This window comes from Oncorhynchus clarkii, chromosome 13 (genome assembly GCF_045791955.1).
Source record: "Oncorhynchus clarkii lewisi isolate Uvic-CL-2024 chromosome 13, UVic_Ocla_1.0, whole genome shotgun sequence".
Classification (NCBI taxonomy): Eukaryota; Metazoa; Chordata; class Actinopteri; order Salmoniformes; family Salmonidae; genus Oncorhynchus; species Oncorhynchus clarkii.
In genome coordinates this window covers 42,845,161-42,870,812 of record NC_092159.1, presented here as the reverse complement: position 1 = coordinate 42,870,812, position 25,652 = coordinate 42,845,161, and the positions used below count along the sequence as shown (strand labels likewise).

The window sequence follows — 25,652 nt, the reverse complement described above, 5'->3', positions numbered from 1 at the left end:
GGTTCCTAACCCCACACTGAGACAAACCCCCCTCCTCGCACTGTGGTCATGTGACCAACTGATAGCTCCCTGCTCTGCTCTCACAAAAGCCCCAGGTGGTTTTCCCTTTCCCAGCAACACCTGATAAGCCCCAATTAGCAGTGTGTCTGTGTGTGCCTGCTGCTCCCCTCCCAGATAGCTGTTCCATTACCCACCTGCTGTCACTGCAGCACTCACAGCTACCCAGCTCCACTTTCTCCTGCTGCAGGGGAAACCAGTGAACCTAGACATCAGTGTTTGAGATTCCTCAGACACAACATTGTCTTGTATAACTGTACTCAGTCACATGGACACACGGAGACGTACATACATATACAGTACCCTGAGGGTTCAAAACATTAGGAACACCAATATTGAGTTGCACCCCCATTTGTCCCCAGAACTTCCTCAGTTCGTCGGGTCATGGACTACAAGGTGTCGAAAGCGTTCCACAGGGATGCTGACACATGTTGACTAACTTGTTTCAACTGGGCCTCACCAATGAGCTTGGAATAGACACAGCTGTATTTGCACAACGGAGGTAGCCTATTTCATGGGATCAGCCAGTGGCGGTTCTAGCTTTTATGCCCCCCCCCCCCAGCAAAACATTTGGAACAACCCAAATAAATAATAATAACATTTAAAACTATATAAATATAAAAATATGACTCAAATATAAAAAATAAGTAATAAAGACAAATAGAAACATGTGTGTTGATTTGGCACTCGAGCATCAATACATCACCCATCCCCCAACACTGTCAACCACGACTCAAGACTAAACCAGTTCACCTTGGTGGTGTGCAGACTGGTTTTATATTATTCTGAACCATTTCACACAAACCAGACAAAAAATGCAACAATATGTCTGTGAAACTATATATTCACAGTACTATGAATGAATTGTGGTTTATTTGGTAGCATTTCATAGTGTGACTGATTTGACTAATTTCATTAGTAGTGTACAAAGTTAGAGGTGTGCTATTTGATAGATTCCCCTGCTCCCCCTACCTCAGGCTTCCAGTGGGGAGACCTGAGGTCAACCTACCCCTGCCTCCCTCCCAATCTCGTACTTCTGAGTGGGAGACCTACCCAGGCAGTAGCCTGCCTAGCTCACAAACTAGAATCAGGGCGCCCACTCCAACAAGGTTAATTGACCCACAGTCCCACACGGTGACATGATATCTTTGACGTGACTTGCAAATGAGCAAAAGAAAACCAATCACGCAAATGTCCCCATTCCTAATTTTTATGCGCGGCCACCCAAGTGCCGCCCCGGCGGCTGCCCATGTTGCCTATACCTAAATCCGCCACTGGGATCAGCAATATGTTGCTATTTCACACCGAGGTTACTTAAGCTCAAGAAGGAGAGTGTTGGAAAGATTATTCAAATATAGTGAGGAACTATGGTCATTCCCAATGAATGTACAACACTCTGTTGGCTTTCTGTGTGAGGTGATGAACAAAACTACTTTGAGAAGCTCCGTAGCTCATAAGTTGTGGCGAGTTAAGACAATCAGAAATGGCCTACTATCAGACATTCCCAAATGGTAACTTTTATAGGCCTACATTTGCGCACAGGCCAGGTACTTCTACGCATGTTCAAGCTAAATATATAAAACATAAAAAACAAGTCACATAATGAAACAAAGAATGCGCACAAATTAACGGGAAACAGAGCGCTTATTCTGGAGAAGGGGACTTATTCTGGAGAGGGGGACTTATTCTGGAGAGGGGGACTTATTCTGGAGAGGGGGATGCGCCTATAGTGCGTTTTTGCCACAAACCCATTCCCTTCTTGTGTCGACATTTTTAAATTAGGGATGTCAATTATGAAAATACAAGGCTGTAGAGTGTAGACCACAACTCTATTATTTTAGATGTAGGCCTACAACAGAAAATGCATGTGAAACATTAACATTTCAGTTTTATAATTTCAATATGAACCTTAAACCTGACTCTTCCAAAACGTGTATTTTACACTCTAGCAGTACTCGCAGACAAATGTCATAAAAGACTAAAACTTTTGAGCATCTCATCCTAAAAGCGCCATGATGGTCAAAATGACCATATCATATTTAACAGTAGAATAGCGGGGCCTCTAGGAGTACCAATAGCCACCAGTCTAATAAATACATTTAACTAGAAAAGCCATAGAACCCCCCTTCGTGCCAATGTAATATGGTTGTGTTTATGAAGGTGTTCCGTAACAGAATACAAAATGTAAATATTTGAAAGAACATAACATTTTCATGAGTGTATGTTCCTGTAGGCTAGATGTAAAATAAACACTAAAAACACAGAATGGACCTCTGGAGGATGACATGGAAGAAGCGCTGTTTGGTAAACTCCTTGTTTCTTTGTTAATGAAAACACCCATCCCCATGCTGCGAAATGCATCTTGCTGTGTTGCGTTCATAATTATTATTATTATTATTATTATTATTATAGGCGTAGTTTTAATATAGTTTAGGTCTAGTTTGGATGGGCCTGGTGGGCAGGCAACTTGTCTTACAGTCAGAAAATACACTATCATATTTTTGGGGGATTTACAGTCTACGTGCTTCTGGATCAAGGAATTCCTTTTTTATACTGATTATAATTTGCATTTGGTGTCCTGATGTTTCTTATGAGATATTTTAACATAATAAATGCATTCATTTAGAAATTCATTATTTATTCTGGAATATTTAAACAATTGAAATATCAAATGGTCAGAATGACGCTGAGTGTTAATGTTCACTGCCTGCCTGTGAAGTCAAAGACATTCTGCTGGCATGCGCAGTAATAAAGCTGCATTCTTTTAATCTTTTGGCTCCATTTGCATCCGATACAGACCTGACCCAATTTGGATCCGATTCTCTGACATATTTTGTGTCATACCTGGTCCACCTCGGATCCGAATCGGATGGGGTATTGATTTTGCAAAAAATGTCAGATGGGAATATCACAAATCCAATTCGATTTGGATCTACATTTCCAGATCTGAGATGACCTCTACTTCACACTACCTCTCTATCACATTAAAGCTGTTGTGTTATCATCAAAGCACCAGACAGATGCAATCTTACCTCTGTGGTAGAGTAATCTCTCTCCTCCTCCTAGCTAATCTCTCTCAGACTTTTCGAGCAGCCAGAGGGTTATGGGTTATCATTATCCATCATAGTCCCACGCTGAGTAGGACCGCTCTCTGCTGTGATTGGATGCCTTGTCGGGTTCCATTTTTGGCCCGTCTAATGGTGTTGTGAGCATACTCGTTGAGAGCTCTGCTAGCTGTCAGGAGGATTGTTCCATTCTGCACTCCCTCCCCTTAACGCCTCCTCCCCCACCCCGGTCCCTGACCACAGGTTCTCACTCTTGACGCCAAGTGCCATAGTGTCTCGAAGGGATCAACACAAATGCAGTGAGATGGAGCATTGAAGATGTCAGTGCAGGAAGGAAGAGAGATTTAAATCATCAGCAGGACTGTGACACACAATGCAGTGTATAAAGTCAAGAAGCAATGGGTATTGAAACATACATGATAACAGATGTACAACATTCAGTGCCTTTGGAAAGTATTCAGACTCCTTGACTTTTTCCACATTTTGTCACGTTACAGCTTTATTCTAAAATGGACAAAATAAACACAATTTCTCAGCAAAAACAGAAATACCTGATTTGCATAAGTATTCAGACCCTTTGCTATGAGACTCGAAATTGAGCTCAGGTGTTTCCTGTTTCCATTGATCATCCTTGAGATGTTTCTACAACTTGATTGGAGTCCACCTGTGGTAAATTCAATTGATTGGACATGATTTGGAAAGGCATGTCAGAGAAAAAAACAAGAAGCCATGAGATCGAAGGAATTGTCCGTAGAGCTACGAGACAGGATTGTGTCGAGGCACAGATCTGGGGAAGGGTACCAAAACATTTATGCAGCATTGAAGGTCCCCAAGAACACAGTGGCCACCATCATTCTTAAAAGGAAGAAGTTTGGAACCTTTCTGAGCAACCGGGCAGAGAAGGGCCTTGGTTAAGGAGGTGATCAAGAACCCGATGGTTCACAGTCAGGATTTAGTGGGACTGAATTTGCTGTTGATAGCAGGTGGCAGCAGTGTGTCTCTGTTCTCTATCCACATCCCTGAGCCCCAGGGCTCCATCCATGACATGAAGTGATTTCACAGCCATCACTGCAGCATTGATCACCCTTAGTCAGTTCCCAGAGCAAGGCAGAAGCAGAGGCAGAGCATTCAAGTTCACAGAACCAGCAGGACCAGTGGCAAAGGGGGCAGAAACACTATTTGGATAGTCTATCTTTAGATGCTCTACAGACAAATCAGCAACATTTCAACTATCTACTAACCCTAACCCTAGCCCTTATTCTAACCCTAACCCTAGCCCTTATTCTAACCCTAACCCTAGCCCTTATTCTAACCCTAACCCTAGCCCTTATTCTAACCCTAACCCTAGCCCTTATTCTAACCCTAACCCTAGCCCTTATTCTAACCCTAACCCTAGCCCTTATTCTAACCCTAACCCTAGCCCTTATTCTAACCCTAACCCGAGCCCTTATTCTAACCCTAACCCTAGCTTTAACGCTAGTCCTTATTCTAAACCTAACCCTAGCCCTTATTCTAACCCTAACCCTAGCCCTTATTCTAAACCTAACCCTAGCTTTAACGCTAGCCCTTATTCTAAACCTAACCCTAGCTTTAACGCTAGCCCTTATTCTAAACCTAACCCTAGCTTTAACCCTAGCCCTTATTCTAAACCTAACCCTAGCTTTAACCCTAGCCCTTATTCTAAACCTAACCCTAGCTTTAACCCTAGCCCTTATTCTAAACCTAACCCTAGCTTTAACGCTAGCCCTTATTCTAAACCTAACCCTAGCAAGCAGTCGCTTATCAACAGATAGTATGATCCTCCGTAGAGCATGTACAGATGGAGTATCCAAATAACACAGAGCAGAAGAGACACGAGCAGGACTCATCCTAAACCCTAACCGCGGTCACTGTATAGATAGATCGGTCTTTGAGTTCCATCTGCAGTCACAAACAGAAGGGTTTTTATCTCGGGGGGGGGGGGGGGGGGGGGGGGGGTTCTATATGGAAAATACATACAACATTAACAACCCAATTGTGAGGCGTAAATGAAATAACACTAACTGCTGCATTAACCCAGGGTAAGTCTTCAGGGCAACAGTCATGAGGTCGGTTGTTGGTATCAGTGATGATCTGTGAGTGAGTGAGTGAGTGAGAGAGAGATTTCAGTGAACCTCCCCTGGCCTTCTTCCTGTCTGGTGTTCTCTCCTCTAGATAGGCTCAGTGTTGACAGGCAGGCTGATAACACCCACAACCCCTCAGCCATGCAGACAGGGCTGAAAGCCACACCAAGAGAAAAAAACACAGACGCAAAACTGAAACGACACAACAACACACGTGTGCTAGCGGACCAGACAGAGATACACACAGACACCTACAAAACGCCAAAAGAACAATACCACCACTCGCAAAGACACACCAGCATAATCTTATCTATATGCATACCACTTTGACACTGATATTCCCAAATGTTTAGAGTTCAATTTCCTAAACAAAGGAAATGGCTATGGTGAAATCTCCACGAGCAGTCTCTGGACTTTGGACAGTAGAGTGAGAGTGAATCACTTGGTCTGTCTGTGATTTGACCTTTGACATACAGTTCAGTAGCACTGGGCCTTGTGGAGCTGGCTACAACGTGGGCTGACTGATTGTGGGGGAGTGAAACTCAGGCTCAAGAGAGAAGAGGCTCTGTCGTTGAGAGACTTGCACTGTTCATATGACCGGCAGGCAGCTAAATTAAGAAAAAACAGAAAGGGGAGAAGGGGGGGGGGGGGGGGGGGTGAGAGGAAGAGAGGCTGTTTCTGTGTCACTCTGAGTTGTATTGTAGATAGGCCGGACGGACCAGAGATATGAGATGGAAGCCTGCAATATCTCAGTTTTAAGCTTTAAGAGGAATTCCACAGGGGAACTTAATGCACATTCGGAGACAGATGGAAAAAAAAAACATGCTGAAAAAATTTCTTTGTTGCTTGCTTTGTGTAAACTTGCCAAACCAGGACCCAGACATACATATTCACATTCCTCTGGCTCTTCACTGGGACATATTGTTTAGATTAGTTGTAGTGAAATATTAGTCCAGTAATGATCATTGAATCAATATTTACATGAATGCGTTATCACTGTGTAGCTATAGTAGTACAGAGTCAGACAGGCATAACTTCTACTGATGCAGAAATACATTTTGTTACATACTGTGACTAGACACCCCCTTCTGTTTTTTGTTACAGAACTCTACATTTGCAGAGATGCTGACTACTTCCCTGGAAAGGCACACATGTTTTTTTAGCTTCAAAAGACAGAACGTGTCTTCCTCTCCCCCTTTGTCGTATGGTGTGGGGATTTCATCATTCTGGGAGGCTTGTTAAAATCTTGCTGAAGCTGGCAGATTATTTAGGAAGTGTAATTTTTGTATTATTTTTTTTTTAAACACTGAATGACGGGTAATCTTGTAATTAGGGATTAACCTTCCCCTCATCAGCAGATGACAGTTTGAGCACAGCCTCTTTTGGGGGTCTAATTTCTGTCTGCACAGTTCGGTCAAGAAGCAATGTTCACTTTCACTGGGTGTGTGCTTCATGCCAGGCATTCGTTCGCGCTTTCGCTCGCTCCCTCGGAAAACAAAGGGACAAGTGAAGAGGGGCATCGTGCAGAGGAGTCCCCCGGCAGCGATTGGTAACCCACATGATCGACAGCCCCCCCAATCTGCCCAACGGGAGGGGCCAGACATCAGAGGGGGTGGCGCCTTTGAGGCAATTACTGTAATACATTCACCCTCAGACCATTCCTGTCAACCCCTGTCCCACGGGGCACACTGACAAAATTATTCATATTCTTACATCGCACTATTCTGCATATTTCTCTTTCATCCGGCGTCCTGATTTAAAGGGACCACATTTCCCTCTGTGTTCCCCCTCCTCCTCTGGTATACTTTACACTTACCACAGAGATCAAAGCACAAGGGTACGAAGAGGTGATTAATACCCCCATCAGGAAGGGTTGATTTAGAACACATCTGGAGCAGACATGTTCTTATAGTTCCGTATTAAGACCTCATTACTCCATATTCTATTTAAAAGGAACCACTCTCTGGTTTGAGCCCGTTCATGAGTCTTACCAGCAGCACCATGCAGAAACTGTTTCAATTGGACACCCTGAGTTATCTTAACCCCACATCTTACCAACACTCATTTCACATGAAAAGTTCGCAACAACCTGAGCAGTTCTACGTTGCTCAAGAGATCACAGTAACTACCGTAGGTTTCCATCCAATTGGTGACAGATGTTCATGCGAATAGTCTAACATCAGCGTAGAGAAAATATGTGAATTCTCTCACCAGTAGCGTGTTTCAACCAAACGGACTTGTTGCGGATTTTAAAAAATCAGTGCGATGACATTTTATTTGGTACAAGCAAAAAAACAAACAGTTAAATTGGTTTCCATTACATTTTTCAACTCTACCAATAGTTTTGTCACAAAATGTTTTGTTAAATAGCAAATGTTCCTACTCTGGTCTTGGCACGTGGACTCCGGCCAACAGCTCCCAGATACAGTGAGGGTAGGGTAGCCTACATGATGAGATTATGGATAAGAGAGAGAATATTTGTATTTGTCAAACGGCAGTCAAGCATCGATCATCAATCATGTCACCAGAATAAGACCCTCGATATTTATTGGAAAGGAGCATCAAGATCACCATGCACTTTCACCATCCTGTGAAGTTCGCCATACCTTATTTCATCTGTAGCCTAATAAACGGAATGATTTCCTGAGTCGTAGTGGGAGGACCACACACCATATCATTGCGTGACTCAGAGTTTACTTCGATATGATGGTTATTATATCAATATTTGCACATAAAAGGTGTTTCCACCTACATTTCTCGCATTATACATTTTACAGACACAAAAAGATCCCACCATGTCAAAGGAACAAATTATCTGCCTGCATTTTTTTTTTTTTAAATGTACCTACACTTTGTTTCCATCATAGCTGTCGTGATTTATTTTTATAAAAGGTATGACTTACTTGCATAAAAACTGTGGACGGAAACGTGGTTAGTGTCACAAAGGAAGCGTGGTGGTGAAAGCTAACGGCATGCTAATGTTCTCACGGCACTAAGACACGTACACACTAGTCACATTACTGGTAAACCACAGAGGCAAGGCTCGGAATATTTACACTCAGCCGGGAGGTCTGCTTGTCTCCATCCAGCTCTGAAACTGAAATGAATGCGAGCGCAAGGCTCAGTAGAGTTACAGCAGGCCAAGTCAGTCTCAAACCAGTATCCTGGCCCGCTCAGAGCAATGGGTGGGGGGGGGACAAGGAGTTCTGTTCTGCTGTTGGACCTGAACATAACCGGTTGGTCTGGATCAGAACCCTTCAGTTTGGAACAATGTGTTCAAGGGAGGATGAGGTGTGCTAGTTTCAGGTTTCAGCTGTGCTGCTATTCTCACACATCTCCGTGTTGTTGTTTAACACAGTGAGGTATTCCTAAAGGAATAGGCTTTGAATGCACATTCACCTTTTCTTTGTCCCGGCTCCCTGCTCCTATTCTGACCTGATGCTAGAACTTGGACTCCAACCCTACTCCGGTTCTATTCTATTGCCTGGCTAGGATATTGTGTGTAATGAGGGTTTGGGATAGCGCACAGCATCAGCATGCATGTGATCTTGCATATGTGTGTATGCATCATGTTAATGAATGTAAGCACTATAGAAGCGGATTCCAAATGCTTTGAGGCATCTCTGTATGTGTGTGCAATATTAGTTGTGTTTGTGTGTGTGTGTACACAAATTGGTGGTGAGGGTGCAAGCAGTGACTGTGACACTACAAACTGCATGCTTGTTCCTCTGATGTTCCCGTAGTCTTTCTATGCATCAATAACAGCAGACTGTCACAGGACAGAGAGCTGGGAGGCCACAATGGAGGCGAGGGGGATGGTGCGAATGAGAGATGTGAAATGTATTAAAAAAATATATGGTAGCATCTATAGGTGCGAACAGAGGGGGACAACGCAGTTCTGATTGCTTTCAGCCTCTATTTAGATGCTGCATTGAGACCTTCCTTATTTTATTAATACAGACCTGTATTCAGAGCTTTGACGTCAGAAAAATACATGGTTGCCTAGTGAGAGAACACTCTACAAACATTCAACAAAGTTTTAGACAGGATGACATGTTCTTTAAAAAACTAACAAGAGCTAGCCAATGTGTCTCCTGAAAAACAACGAGGATATTTCGACATCCAGAGACCTCCCGAGCACTGACATAAAAAGAGAGCCAATCCCCCCCTGAGACGGGACACGAACTGAAGTACTCATGTAACATACAGTTAGAGTACATGGTAAAAGCAGACCACATACAGAGGCACAGTGAGCTGTACGGAAACAACCCAAGAGGTTCAGTTTCAAGGCACACGCACAAGTACAGTGAAATGCCTTTCTTGTTAACTCAAAGCCCAACAATGCAATAATCAATAACAATTTATTACTAGAAGAATAATTAATATGAAATACACAATAAAGTAAGTAAGCAAGCATTCTATATACAGCAAATATTTAAAAAGTCCATTCCTGTACCATATACCATATATATACCATTCCTGTACCTGTACCATATACCATATATATACCATTCCTGTACCTGTACCATATACCATATATATACCATTCCTGTACCTGTACCATATACCATATATATACCATTCCTGTACCTGTACCATATTTACATGGTGGCTAGGATACAAGATAAACAGAGCCGGAGCAGCTTGCATGTGAGTGGGTGTGCGGGTGTGTAGAGTCAGTATAAATGTATGTGCATATTATGTGTGAGTGAGCGAATTATAGAGTGAGTGCTTGTGTGTGTGTGTGTGTTGGAGTGACAGTGGGTGTGAAGGGCCCTGTGAGTGTGTAGGGCCCTGTGAGTGTGCAGGGCCCTGTGAGTGTGCATAGACAGTGCAAATATTGAAATAAAAGGTAAATAAAGATACAAGTTAAACTCGGTCCGTGTAGCTATTTTGCTAGCTATTTATCAGTCGTATTGCTTGGGCATAGAAGCTGTTCAAGAGCCTGTTGGTGTCAAACTTGATACTCCAGTACCTCATGCCGTGCGGCAGCTGAGAAAATTGTTGTCATGAGAATTTTCAATCCCAATGATAATAACTAACAATGTGGGGCCTCCTGGGTGGCGCAGTGGTTAAGGGTGCTGTACTGCAGTGCTGTACTCTGGGTTCGCGCCCAGGCTCTGTCGTAACCGGCCGGGATGTCCTTGTCTCATCGTGCACCAGCGACTCCTGTGGCGGGCCAGGCGCAGTGTGCGCTAACCAAGGTTGCCAGGTGCACGGTGTTTCCTCCGACACATTGGTGCGGCTGGCTTCCGGGTTGGATGCGCGCTGTGTTAAGAAGCAGTGCGGCTTGGTTGGGTTGTGTATCGGAGGACGCATGACTTTCAACCGTCCGTGCCCGTACGGGAGTTGTAGCGATGAGACAAGATAGTAGCTACTAAAACAATTGGATACGGGGGGCGGAGCTAGCATGTTGGAGTGAACGGCTGTGCGTGAGAGGCTCCGGCAACTTTTTTGCGAAATAATCTAATTTAACCTACTTTATGGCACTTTTTACAACAAACGTTTCTTTCTAATACAAGATTGTAACTTTTTATATGAAAATGCCGAGTAATAAGCGACCAAAGGACAATAAATCCACAGCGGAGGCCTACTCCCCACTAAACAACGAGACAGACATGGCGGGAGGCACCTGCAACAACGTGACACTTACAGAACTTACCCGGGCTTTGGGGGAGCTACGTGTTGCTATAGCTGAGGATCTTAAGACCACTATTGCTGAACTGGACACCAAAATCGAGAGCATCATTCGAACGGTCGCTTCGCATGGCCAGAGTATTGTGGACCTGGAGAAAGCTTCTGAATTCAACGCTGGTAGGATCGACGAGTTAGAGAAGCTATGCACGTCATTGCAGGATACTGTGCAGAGGCTTTCTGTGAAAGTGGTGGACCTGGAGGGCCGATCCAGACGTAATAACCTTTGCGTTGTTGGTCTGGCAGAGGGGGTAGAGGCGGGCTCTCGCCCCACCGACTTCTTCGCCAAGCTATTGAAGGATGCAATGGGATCGGATGTTTTGGATTTGGATCCCCAGCTGGACCGCGCACATCGCTCCCTTGTCCCAGTGCCTGGACCGGGCAAACGTCCTCGCCCAGTAATCATCTGCTGTCACAGTTTCAAGACCAAGGATCTTATCCTGCGTGAAGCTCGAATGAGGGGCAACCTGTCACATAAAGGGCATCCATTCCGTGTCTATGAGGATTATGCGCCCGATGTGGCAAAGCATCGCGCCGACTACAGAGATGTCATGACCAAACTCTACAAACTCCATCTTCGTCCAGCCTTACTCTTCCCTGCAAGGCTAAGAATTACCCCGCCTTCCGGTGAGAAGATTTGGCTCTCCTCGCTTTTGGACGCAGAGAAGTTTATCCGGGGATATACACCAATCCCCCGTACAGGTTAGAGTGCCTTGTTATTGCGTGTTAGGGTCTGCTCATGGACTCGAATCCATACTATACCATACTGGGTGAAAACGTATTAAACGGGCTCAACAAGGGCTACCGAACATGTAAAACGCTGAGCAGACCAAGGGATGGCGGTCAGAGCTCTCAATTAACGTTACATTCACTTTCATCCCGGCTGTGCTCAGCGATGCATATTTTTTACTTCCAGGTTTGATCACTGACACCTTCGGACGGATATACTTATATTCCCCCACTTTTGTTTTGTTTCGTTATTTATTTTACAATCCTTACATTATTCTTACTACCATACCATTTATTTATTGCTTGCAGGGGACTGGGGGTGATGGTTGGGAGGGGGCAGACACCTGGTTAGCAGGTTGATGTTTTGTTCCGTTCTGCCTTTGTCTGGCCGTGGGCCTCTCTCCCGACTAGAGTCCCACCAGCCCGCTGTAGGGTTTATGTCTGTGTAGGTGTGCGTACATATAATTACTATTTGTACTTTATTACTACTTTCTCTTAATACTAAAATGCTATGTATGTGTATATTTTAAATCAGGGTAGATTGTTATTCTGGGGTATGAATGTTTGTATGTGTATGTGTGCATGTGGATGTATATACATACTCTTTAAATATATATTTTTATATATGATTATTTTTTTTTTGTGTATGTATACATACATGTATATATGGATGTGTATATGTGTGTATGTATGTGTGTATGTATGTATGTGTGTATATATGTATGTATGTATGTATGTAAGTATGTGTGTATGTATGTGTGTGTGTGTATGTATATGTATGTATGTGTATATGTATATCTGTGTGTGTATGTATGTGTATATGTATATCTGTGTGTGTGTGTATGTGTATATGTATGTATGTGTATGTATATATATATATATATATGTATGTGTGTATGTATGTATATGTGTATGTATGTGTGTACGTGTGTATGTATGTATATATGTGTGTGTGTATGTGTGTGTATGTGTATATATGTATATATATGTATGTATATATATATATATAATGTATATATATTTGTATTTATTTTTTATTAAACATATTTTGTTTATGGGGGGAACGTTTAATTTAACAAATCCTTGTTCCGATCTCCTGACCCACAGTATGTAAAGGTACGGCTGACTATGTCGGTTGCGGATGGTTTATTTTTTGACCGGCAGTGCTTAGCAATATAATCTTGAGGCTATATCTTGCTTATCTCTGGGATTGACCCAGGATGACGCTTAAATTCGCAATATGTTTAAGTTGCAACTTATTCTGTTTAGGTTTATTAGATGTTAACTGAACACTTAACTCGCGGGAGCCTCCTCAGTTCATATGTTAGTAGAAGTTCTAGGATAGTGAGAGGTGAACGTATAGTTGGGATTTTATTTTTGTTTTACCTCTTGTTCGAGGTCGCGCCGTGCTTTTTTGGCATCGGCCAGACAATGTGTTTATTATTTTTATTTTTCCTTTTTTTTCTCTCCTGTTTGTGCATGCCTGTTAAATGTGGGTTGATGGGGGGGGTAAGTGTTGGGGAAATTAGGGGAACAGGGTGGGAAGTAAAGGTGCTTGCAGGGGGGGAGGGGTGGGTTGGATACTGCTCGGGTGTAGGTGCTACATATGCTGATCGTGATGGTTTGGTGCGCTTTCTTACCTTTTTATCAAGTTACATGGTATGCAGGCCACCATAGGAACTACAAACGAGAGGAGGGCGGGGCTTACATTCACTTCCTGGAATGTCAAGGGTTTAAACGAACCAATTAAGAGGGGCAAGGTCCTAGCCCACTTGAAAGCACTAATAGCACTATATTTTTGCAAGAAACCCATCTGAAGAATAACTCTCATGGCAGACTTAAGTGTAGGTGGGTGGGGCAAGTGTATCACTCTAACTTCTCTGCCAAAACTAGAGGCACAGCGATTCTGGTACGGAAAGGAATTCCCTTTCTACATAAAACGACTATTGCGGATAAAGAGGGTCGGTATGTGATCGCAATAGGAGAAATCCACTCTACCTCAGTAACTCTACTAAATATCTATGGGCCAAACATTGACAACCCCTCTTTTTTCAAAAGAGTCCTTGCCCTGATTCCAGATATCTCCCATACTAACCTGGTCATTGGAGGGGACCTTAACTGTGTGCTAGACCAATATTTGGATAGATCCTCTACCCGGCGAACCCCTACCTCCTATTCAAGCGAATTCTTGAATACCTACATAAAAAATTCGAACTTATTTGATATATGGAGGATCGCTAACCCTACGGGTAGGGAATACTCCTTTTACTCTCATGTTCACAAGGTTTACACTCGAATTGACTACTTTTTGTTGGATGCTAGACTACTCCCCTATACCTGTAATGTGAGGTATCATGATATTATAATCTCGGACCACAGTCCACTCACCTTCTCCCTGAGATTGGGTGACATTGTACCAAACGAGAGGGTCTGGAGGTTGAATCCTCAGCTCCTCACAGAACCAACATTCTGTGAATATCTTAAAGACCAAATTACATTTTTCTTTGATACCAACGACAACACAGAGACCTCCCCAGCATTATTGTGGGAAACACTGAAGGCTTATCTGAGAGGCTGTATCATCTCCTTTCAGGCTGCCAGGAGAAGGCAAAACAGAGGAAAACTGGAAGAACTGGAGGGACAAATTCACTTACTGGACAGGGAGAATGCTAGCCACCCATCTATGGAGAAACATAAAAAAATTACCTCTTTAAAATTTGAATATAATCAGATTCTCTCAGCTAAAATTGCTAAATCTTTTCTCTATGCCAAGCAAAAATATTTTGAGTTTGGTGACAAACCACACAAATTACTCGCCAGACAACTTCGAAAAAATGTGAGTGACCGAATGATTCACAGGGTTAAATCTGCATCTGGGGAATTACTCTCTTCCCCCAAAGACATCAACGACAGATTCCGGCAGTTTTATGAGACTCTATATACATCTAAAGCGGATCCTAACCCCTTAATTATGCAAACATTTTTGGAGGACTGTAATCTTCCTGCCCTGAACCAGGAAGATTCTAACTTCCTGAATAAGGAAATATCTCTTGATGAAATTCGAGAAACAATTCAATCTCTAAAGAGTGGCAAGACCCCGGGCCCAGATGGATACCCTGGTGAATTCTATAAAACATTCAGCAACATGCTCTCTCCCTATCTGCACAAAATGTTGGTTCAGGCCAATGAGGATGGAGCTCTCCCTTCTACTTTGGACGAAGCGTTCATTACAGTTATACATAAGAAGGGTAAAGATCCAGAAGAGGTAGGGTCATACAGACCAATTTCTCTCCTTAATACAGACCAAAAGATTTTAGCAAAAACTCTGGCTAACAGGCTTAGCACTTTAATTGGCAAATTGGTCCATTCGGATCAGACCGGCTTTATCCCTAACAGAAACTCATTCTTCAATCTCAGGCGCCTCTTCAATATTATGTATTCTCAGAGGTTACCCAACGTGGACCTTGCCGTCATATCTCTTGACGCCGAAAAGGCCTTTGACCAAGTTGAGTGGCCCTATCTATTCAAGGTCCTACAGAAATGTAATATTGGAGATAGGTTCATAAATTGGATCCAGCTTTTATATAGGAACCCCTGTGCCAGAATACTCACTAACCAATCATTGTCGCCCCGATTTAACCTCAACAGGGGGACAAGGCAGGGTTGTGCGCTGTCGCCTATGCTCTTCGCCCTAATTATCGAACCGCTCGCTCAGACGATTAGATCTCATGCAGCAATACACGGCTATAATACTAAAGATACTCTAAATAAGATCTCCCTATACGCAGATGACATCCTCCTCTATGTAACAGAACCCCAGGCTAGTATCCCAGCTATTCTTGATGTGATCAATTTGTTTGGTACCTTCTCGGGATACAGAATAAATTGGAACAAGAGTGAATTAATGCCCATACGGTCGCAAAATACCTCCTGGCTAGAACACCTCCCATTTAAGTTATCTTCAGAAAAATTTACCTACCTAGGAATTGTAGTTACCAAACAATACTCCTTACTGTTTAAAGAGAATTCCCCCTCTCTGATACAAAAACTCAAAGCAAACATACTATTTTGGAGAACTCTCCCAATTTCTCTGCTCGGAAGAATTAATGCCATTAAAATGGTCTTCCTCCCACAACTGCTCTACCTATATCAGAACATCCCAGTATTCATACCTAAATCCTTTCATAAACAACTGGACTCAATTATCAATCCTTTCATCTGGGATTATAAAACACACAGGATAGGTAAAAAACACCTCTGTAAATCTAAGATGGAAGGAGGATTGTCTCTCCCAAATTTTATATTTTATTACTGGGCCGCTAACCTCCGCATTGTTACGTTTCTGCTGGATGACGTACTTCCGGCATCCAGCTGGCTCAGTATGGAGCGTGAGGAGTGTCACCCCTTCTCTATTGGCGCTGTGATTTTGTCGCCTGTCAATCTGGAGATGTCACTTTATTGTAACAATCCTATTATACATAGCACCGTTCGAATCTGGAAGCAAATTTAAGTCCACTTTGAGCTTAGACCAATGTCATTCATGCTCCCTGTCGCCAGGAATCCCTCCTTTGCCCCTTCTAACCTTGATAACACCTTTGAGCGATGGGGAGAGTTGGGGATAAGTACCATAGGGGATTTATACATAGAAGGGACCTTTGCTTCCTTTGAGTTGCTGAGGGAAACTTATAACCTTCCCAGAAGTAATTTTTTCAGATACCTACAAATTAGAGACTACGTTAGAAAACACCTCCCAACATTTGGGAATGCTAAACCTTCCATGTTTGACGGATGCATAAAAATATGCCCCACCTCCGATAAACTGATATCGCGTCTATATGATGCTTTTCAATCTGTTAGCACACCTTCCACTGATGCCATCAAGGCAAAATGGGAGGAAGAACTAGGGACTGACATCTCGGTGGCAGACTGGGAAGAGAGCTTGGAGTATATCCACACATGCTCCATTAATTCCAGACATCGTTTCATACAATTCAAGGTATTACACAGATTACACTATTCCAAAACTAAACTGCATAGGATATTTCCTGAGACATCCTCTACATGTGATAAATGTCAAGCTACGCAGGGTACACTACTCCACTGCTTTGCCCTATGCTCTAGCTTGCATGGTTATTGGAGTGGAATTTTTGGGATCCTCTCTGAAGTTTTGGAGACTTCAATAGATCCAGACCCGCTTCTGATAATCCTGGGAGTATCTGAGTCCCTAAACGGATTAACCTACCCCCAAAAACAACTAATCTCGTACGGTCTCATCTCGGCAAAAAAACGAATCTTGTTGTTTTGGAAGAGGAGGGAAGCGCCCTCTACCAAATTATGGCTCAGTGAATTGGCAAACACTGTACACTTAGAAAGAATTAGATATATTCTGAACAATAAACGATCAACATTTGATCAAATCTGGCAGCCTTTCCTCTCCTACTTGGACGAGTCGGCGCTATGAATTTGTACTTATTAACGCACTCTCAATTGTAATATTTTAATCTACCTTTGGGCAGCATGTGCTGGCCCCGCCACCCGAGCAGTTGGGGGAGGGGGGGGGGGGGTAATGGGGGGGGGGGGGGGCATCTTCCCTCTTTCTTTCTACGTGTCCTTGTTTTGTATGTCGTGTTTTGTATTATTTGTTCTGCACCCAGGACTCTGGGTCTTGTTGTTCCTTTATGCTCTTTTATGTTTAGATGAGAATTGTATACCTGTCTTGTATTCCTTATACACCATTCTTGTGTGTGTTTAATAAAAATATTTGAAACAGAAACAATTGGATACCACAAAAATTGGGGAGAAAAAGGGGTAAAATTTTTAAAAAATTACAAATATTTTAAAAAATAAGATAATAACTAACTATTTATCAGTCGTATTGCTTGGGCATAGAAGCTGTTCAAGAGCCTGTTGGTGTCAAACTTGATACTCCAGTACCTCATGCCGTGCGGCAGCTGAGAAAATTGACCAATCCCAGAGGTTTGTAAGACCCTGGGTTTAATGATAATTAGGCAAAGACTCAGCTTATGCAAAAGGTTCGTACAGTTTATTCACGAGAGTGCTCTGAAGTCCATTATACAAAGACATCCATTTTATAATTCACTCCCTACTTACGCACATACCTCCACACAAACAGTAGATATCCTACGCACATACATACGAACAGTAGGTGAGTTGTATCCATTGTTTATCACTACCAAGCTGACAGTTCCATTCCCCCGAGATTAGAGGAACCTTGAAAGGACTCCCTGTCCTATTGTAAGTTTCTCAGAGTTCTAGCCAGGTCTGGTCATGCATAGTTCAATTGTTCTCGGTATCTCCTTAGTCACACACACACACTCACACATTTCTCTCCCTCACATGTCTCTACCGAACCTTATTGGACTTACGTTTAGTACTTTAATGATTCATTATACATGCTACATAAACTAATAATCACTAATAGTTACGTTTCAGGGTGGAATTCTTTAATCATAACCTTTAAGCATATAAATACCCTTATCAATTGTCTATGGCTTCGGTGGTTGGGATCTTTGATGATTTTCCAGGCTTTCTTTTCACACTTCCTAATATAGAGGTTATGGATGGCAGGGAGCTCGGAGCCAGTAATGTACTAGGCTGTCCGCACAACCCTCTGTAGTGCCATGCGATCGAGGATGGTGCTATTGCTATACCAAGCGGTGATGCAGCCATTCAATATGCTCTCAATGGTACACCTTTACGACTGTGCGTTTGGACCATTTTAAGTCTTTAGTGATTTGGACAATGAGGAACTTAAAGCTGTCTACCTGCTCCACTGCCGGCCTGTCGATATGGATGGGGGTGTGGTTGACCCTGCCCCCCATTTCCTGTAGTACACGATGAGCTCCTTGGTCTTGCTGACATTGAGGGAGAGATTGTTGCTCAAGCACCACACTCAAGTCACTGATCTCCTCCCTGTATGCTGACTCATTGTCGTCGGTCATCAGACCTACCACCATCGTGTCATCAGCAAACTGATAATGGTGTTGGAGTCATGCGTGACCGCATAGTCGTGGCTGAACCGGGAATACAGGAGGGGACTAAGCATACACCCCTGTGGGGCCCCTGACTGAAGGGTCAGCGTGATGGGGGTGATGTTACCTATCCTCACCACCTGCGGTCGGCCCATCAGAAAGTCCAGGATCCAGTTGCAGAGAGAGGTTTTCAGACCCAGAGTCCTAAGCTTGGTGACGAGTTTGTAGAGGATAATAGTGTTGAACGCTGAGCTGTAGTCAATGAACCGCATTCTCACATAGGTATTCCTCTTATCTAGGTGGGGGAGGGCAGTGTAGAGAGCAATTGAGAGTGAGTCATCTATGGGTCTGTTGGGGCAGGATGCCAATTGGAGTGGGTCTAGGATGGTGGAGTTAATGTGTGCCATAACCAGCCTCTCAAATGATTACAAAAGTGAGTGCTACAGTGCGGTAATCATTGTGGCATGAAGCCTTAGAGTTCTTAGGAAGAGGAATGATTAAAACATGTGGGGAATTACAGGCTGGGACAAAGAGAGATTGAAAATGACTGTGAATATGCCTGCCAGCTCTTCTGAGCATGCTCTGAGAACAAACCCTGGAATACAGTCAGGGCCCGCGGACTTGAGGGTGTTGACCTGATTAAAAACCCTTCTCACGTCGGCCTCAGAGAGTGAGATCACCCAGTCCTCTGGGTCGGTGACGGCCCTCACACCCGGGTTAATGTTGTTGTTGTCAAAGCGTGCATAACATGCATTGAGTTCATCTGGTAGAAAGGCATCGTTGAGCAGATCACTGTTGGGTCTTCCTTTGTAATCCGTCATAGGCTCTGACGCCCGCCGCATGTGGCAGGGGCTACAGTCTATGTAATATAATTCCACCTTATTCCTATATTGTCCTTTTGCTCGTTTGACTCTGCGGAAGTCATAACGGGCCTTCTTGTACTTATTCCGGTCTTCGGCCGTAGCATCAGGGTTGCTCGTCTTCGGCCGTAGCATCAGGGTTGCCCATCTTCGGCCGTAGCATCAGGGTTGCCCGTCTGCGGCCGTAGCATCAGGGTTGCCCGTCTTCAGCCGTAGCATCAGGGTTGCCCGTCTTCGGTCGTAGCATCAGGGTTGTCTGCGATAGCGCTGTGTGTGGTAGCCCTGCTCTTTAGTTTAGCGCCAACCCCAGTGTTAATCCAGGGCTTTTAATTGAGGAAGCAGTGAACCCTGACTGTGGGTACAACGTTGCCGATACATTTTCTAATGAAGCCATTGACGGAGGTGGTAAGCTCGTCGACGTTAATCGGTGGAGTCTCAGAACACATTCCAACCAGGGCTAGCAAAGCAGTCCTGAAACATATCTTCTGATTTTGGTGACCATTTATCAACAGAGCAAATCGCAGGTACTTCCTGTTTCAGCTTCCGCTTGTAAACAGGAAGCAAGAGTACGGAGTCATGATCTGATTTGCCGAATGGCAGACGAGGGGGGACATTGTTTGCTTGCTTATGGGTAGAATAGCAGTGATCTAGGACTTTCTCCCCTGTGGCGTTGGAGACGTGTTGATGGAAGTGGGCCATCGCGTGTCTTAGTGATGTCGAATTAAAATCGCCGGAAACCAGAAAAGGTGGCCACTGGGTGTAGGGTTTCCTGCTTGTTTATAGCCTTGTACAGTTTGTTAAGCGCCAGTTTATTATTTTGATTGGCCTGAGGTGGTATGTAAACAGCAGTCACAATAACAGCTGAAAAGATTTGGGAGTTTGGGGGATTTTGGGCCATGCTACAACTATTTCACTGTCTTGCAACCTCTCTAAAAGTCCCTTGATGGAACAGTTGTATGTGTATACATTTGCATATGCATGGTATAATATTATGAGCAGGTCTGAAAGTACTCTGTCATGCTGTGGGGGTATGGTTGAGGGCAGTGAGAAAACGGCTACTTGACTTTGACTGGGAGCAGAGAGATGATCTCACAATAGTTACAACATTTGACCTGTTGTCACATTTGGTTGAGACAAACATCGTCCATTTCCAATTGATCTGCCAACTCCTATAAAGCATTCTGAACTGTTGCGTGACCTCAATCCAGTTCAGTTACTCGTGGTGTGTTTTCATTTGTGCAGTTCACTTAAAATCCCATTTCAGTATGTCAGTCCGTTAATAATGAGAGGAAGTAGGCCAGCCAATACAGAGTGTCAGTCTGCCACATCCATCTTTATTCATAATCACACGTTAGAGATGTATCTCCAATATGTTGTGAATGGAACAGACCTTCTTTCAGAGTTAAGTCTCAGTAAGCGGGTCCAACACTGCTCGAAGAACATTAATCTGAGAGGCCTGACTCCAACTCCTTGTCTCCCTCCTTTTCCCTGTGCGGGGGTTGAAGAAGCCCAGCTTTTCTTCCAGCTGCACAAACAAAGCCAGCTCAGAATTACAATGGCTGCCAGAATGGAGGGATGAGGCGGGGGGGGGGGGGGGGTCCAAACCACATCTCCATGTGTACCTGCTCCAACATCACTGAGACATGACCACTGGCTGGGTTTGACCAGACACCAAGAATCCACTATCTGACCACATTGATTAACCATACTCCCTCCCTAACGTAAATCACAGTAGAATAGTGTTCGTACACTGTACAGTTTTCAAAGTGTTGTCGCCTTCTTCGAAAGCCACAAAGCCAAAATGAAAATGTTGAGGTGGTTTGTTACTGTTTCATGTGCCATGGATGAAAGATCCAATACTGCAATCCAATAACCTTTCTTAGCCTAAGTACTTAGACTGGCAGAAGGTTTCTCTAAATATATGGGTGGTCCAAGTTAACAATACTGTATGATACAGACATGCCTCTATCACAACTGTGAAGGATGATTTGAACCAAATCCCTTTAATGATATGTCAGGCATGCTGGTATGTTGGCGAGGGTATTAGGGTGCGTAGCCATGGATACGTTTATGGTTAAGTGACTAGAGAAGACGCAAGATGTACAGGACCTTTTAAAGCTGTTGGATTTGCTTAAGGAGTTTAAACATCATCCTGGACTGAAATACACCAAACCTTTTCGCTCCTCCAAATGTCAGCTCAACTAAATATTTATAAAGTATTCCTGAGGGCACGTCTGAGTTAGACATATTATGTTTTGATATAGTTTCATGTGTCTGTGTAAGATGTTGGGAATGGGGAAAAAAAGCCGAGCAGGCCATATATTTCCTGATCGGAGACACTCCCAGTTCTTGGCTGTGTATCAGAAAGCTACATGCTGTCAGCTGTTTGTTGCAGCTTGTACTTCTGCAGCCTGCGAACAGAAGGCACTTATTTTGCTACAGCTGCCACACCCAGGAAAAGTGTTTTTCAGGCTAGCGGAGATTCTCATTTGGGCAAAAGACCGTCCTCTCATTGACTTCTCCTTCCCCTGTCCTCCGTGACCCGGTAAAACCGATAAGCAGTCGAGTGTTAATTCGTTAGTAGGCGAAGGAAGAAGGCTGCTCCTCTCCTCGATTACCAACTTCGACAGAGGATGCACAAGAGTATCCACAAGAGGATGCACAAGAGTATCCACAAGAGTATCCACAAGAGTATCCACAAGAGTATCCACAAGAGTATCCACACCACAGGAGGATGGTGATACCTTAATTGGGAAGGATGCAATCATAATGGCTGGAGGGGAATGGTCTCAAATACATCAAACACATGGTGATTCCATGTGTTTGATGCCATTCCATTCGCTCCATTCCGGCCATTATTATGAGCCGTCCTCCCCTCAGGAGCCTCCACTGATCCTCACGGCAGGTAGCGCAGAAGTGTTTTAATACCCGCCACACCCCCTTTGAGTCAGCTGATGTTTTCCCGAAGGAGAAGAGCATGCACACATTTATAAATGATATGCTACTTATCCTTTTATCTAGAATATTGCACTAACTACATTTGTTTTGATCACTTTATACATTTATTTGGGGATCCACCCCTGTAAAGGCATTACACACATTGGTTGTAGGATCCATTTATTTGGGGATCCACCCCTGTAAAGGCATTACACACATTGGTTGTAGGATCCATTTATTTGGGGATCCACCCCTGTAAAGGCATTACACACATTGGTTGTAGGATCCATTGTTAGTCAGTGCTGCAGCTCTTATCTGTAAGTAGGGGATTGACACGTGACTGTTTCCTTTTAACCCTGCCTGTACAAGCCAGAACGTTGTTGGCTATTTTGCATGCACCCGTTGTTCCCTTCTCTGATCTTTCCGACATTAGAAATGGCTGAGTCAAGTAAAGTGGCTGTGTGTAGTAGACAACAAGAGGCTTCAGCGTCCCTAAGGATAAAGCCTTCTCACTGCTTCGTATTAGCGGCCTCGCTCTCCCAGGATTGGAGCTGAAACATGAGCATCCTTTAGGGACAACCCCACCCACATCTCCCTCCGACTTTAACCCCCATGTGACCCGGCTTCCGACCTGGCCTAGAAATAATCCCACACATCCAGTTCCCACTGCTGAATTATCATCAATTTATTTATCCATCTGTTTACTTTCAACAGTGGTTTATTTATTCGTCCATTGATTTCACTTGCATTTCTCACGCGCTACTGCTCCTCGCAGTCTTCCTCCATTCAGTAGGCTTTGGTGACCCTGGGGCTCACGGGGTCTTTAACAGTAAGTCCGCCTGGTTACACTGTGTGGTTGCTGCTGTCATGTCCGCCTGGTTACACTGTGTGGTTGCTGCTGTCATGTCTGCCTGGTTACACTGTGTGGTTGCTGCTGTCATGTCCGCCTGGTTACACTGTGTGGTTGCTGCTGTCATGTCTGCCTGGTTACACTGTGCGGTTGCTGCTGTCATGTCCGCCTGGTTACACTGTGCGGTTGCTGCTGTCATGTCCGCCTGGTTACACTGTGCGGTTGCTGCTGTCATGTCCGCCTGGTTACACTGTGCGGTTGCTGCTGTCATGTCCGCCTGGTTACACTGTGCGGTTGCTGCTGTCATGTCCGCCTGGTTACACTGTGTGGATGCTGCTGTCATGTCCGCCTGGTTACACTGTGTGGTTGCTGCTGTCATGTCCGCCTGGTTACACTGTGTGGTTGCTGCTGTGATGTCCGCCTGGTTACACTGTGTGGTTGCTGCTGTCATGTCCGCCTGGTTACACTGTGTGGTTGCTGCTGTCATGTCCGCCTGGTTACACTGTGCGGTTGCTGCTGTCATGTTTGCCTGGTTACACTGTGTGGATGCTGCTGTCATGTCTGCCTGGTTACACTGTGTGGATGCTGCTGTCATGTCCGCCTGGTTACACTGTGTGGATGCTGCTGTCATGTCTGCCTGGTTACACTGTGTAGATGCTGCTGTCATGTCCGCCTGGTTACACTGTGTGGATGCTGCTGTCATGTCTGCCTGGTTACACTGTGTGGATGCTGCTGTCATGTCCGCCTGGTTACACTGTGTGGTTGCTGCTGTGATGTCCGCCTGGTTACACTGTGTGGTTGCTGCTGTCATGTCCGCCTGGTTACACTGTGTGGTTGCTGCTGTGATGTCCGCCTGGTTACACTGTGTGGATGCTGCTGTCATGTCCGCCTGATTACACTGTGTGGTTGCTGCTGTCATGTCCGCCTGGTTACACTGTGTGGTTGCTGCTGTCATGTCCGCCTGGTTACACTGTGTGGTTGCTGCTGTCATGTCCGCCTGGTTACACTGTGTGGATGCTGCTGTCATGTCCGCCTGGTTACACAGTGTGGTTGCTGCTGTCATGTCCGCCTGGTTACACTGTGTGGATGCTGCTGTGATGTCTGCCTGGTTACACTGTGTGGATGGTTGACTGCCGGTGTGTTGGAGCTGTTAACAGCAGCACTCCAGGACTCTGTCACTTGGGCCAGAGATGAGAGTGTGTGAAGTGAACGTGTGTGAAGAGGGTTGGCAGAGGTCAGTGGTGGCTGCGGCGTGGCGGGTTTTGTTCTAGTGTAATGAGCCGTGAGGTCACATGGTCCCAAAGCAGACGGCCAGTCGCCTGGATCAGGTTATATCCATCTCCAGCCTGTCGGCCAGCCCCCCCTCCTCCCTGTAGCACAGGCGTCCCATCCACACCCGAAACAACCCACAGCACCACCACAACATCCTCATCTTACACCTGATATTATTCTCCACCTACATACACTGAGTATACCAAACATTAAGAACACCTCCCCACCTTTACCCTCAGAACAGCCTAAATTCGTCGGGGCATGGACTCTACAAAGTGTGGAAAGCGTTCCACAGGGATGCTGGCCCATGTTGACTCCACTGCTTTCCACAGTTGTGTCAAGTTGGCTGGATGTCCTGGGTGGTGGACCATTCTTGATACACACAGGAAACTGTTGAGCCTTAAAAACCCAGCAGTGTTGTAGTTCTTGACACAAACCAGTCTGGCACCTACTACCATACCCTGTTCAAAGGCACTTCAATCTTTTGTCTTTCCCATTCACCCTCTGAATGGCACACATACACAATCCATGTCTCAACTGTCTCAAGGCTTGAAAATCATTATTTAACCTGTCTCCTCCCCTTCATCTACACTGATTGAAGTGCCACTTAACAAGTAACATCAATAAGGGATCATAGCTTTCACCTGGATTCACCTGGTCAGTCGATGTCATGGAAAGAGCAGGTGTTCATAATGTTTCGTACACTCAGTGTATGTCCCTCTCCCACCCACCACCGCTCTCAAATGATGTTATCATGGAGAATAGTTTGCTCGTCTTTATTTTGTGCTTTTTGTCTGTAGTGGCTCCCATGTGCATCAGAGCATTCAGTTAGTTTTGCACTCTGTTGCCATTGGTTAAGCATGAGCTAATGTCATCAGGAGCTTTTAACATTTTAGAGAGGCTTAATGACCAGCACACTGAAGAAAGAAAGAAAGAAAGAGAGAGAGAGGGGGGAGAGCTGAGGAGAGAGAGAGTTGAGGAGAGAGAAAGAGCGAGAGAGAGAGCGAGAGAGAGAATGATGGATGAGTGTTTTTATCAGGTAATAAAACACTAGTTCCTCCTCCTTATCAGCTTATCTTGGTGTTTCTCTTACC

General features: G+C 44.5%; 1 protein-coding gene across 2 annotated transcripts in view; it reads right to left on the bottom strand.

The window, feature by feature from the left end:
• The window catches only part of LOC139364775 (sphingosine 1-phosphate receptor 2-like), a 41,096-nt gene that overhangs the window by 13,158 nt on the left and 2,286 nt on the right, over positions 1-25,652 (bottom strand). The window contains exon 1 of one of the 2 annotated variants that reach the window (XM_071101832.1): positions 3,090-3,194. The exons of the other annotated variant lie outside the window; for it this stretch is intronic. The gene's annotated coding sequence lies outside the window, so the exon portion shown is untranslated. Of the gene's footprint in view, positions 1-3,089; positions 3,195-25,652 lie in introns of those variants that run through there. 2 annotated transcript variants of the gene reach the window in all.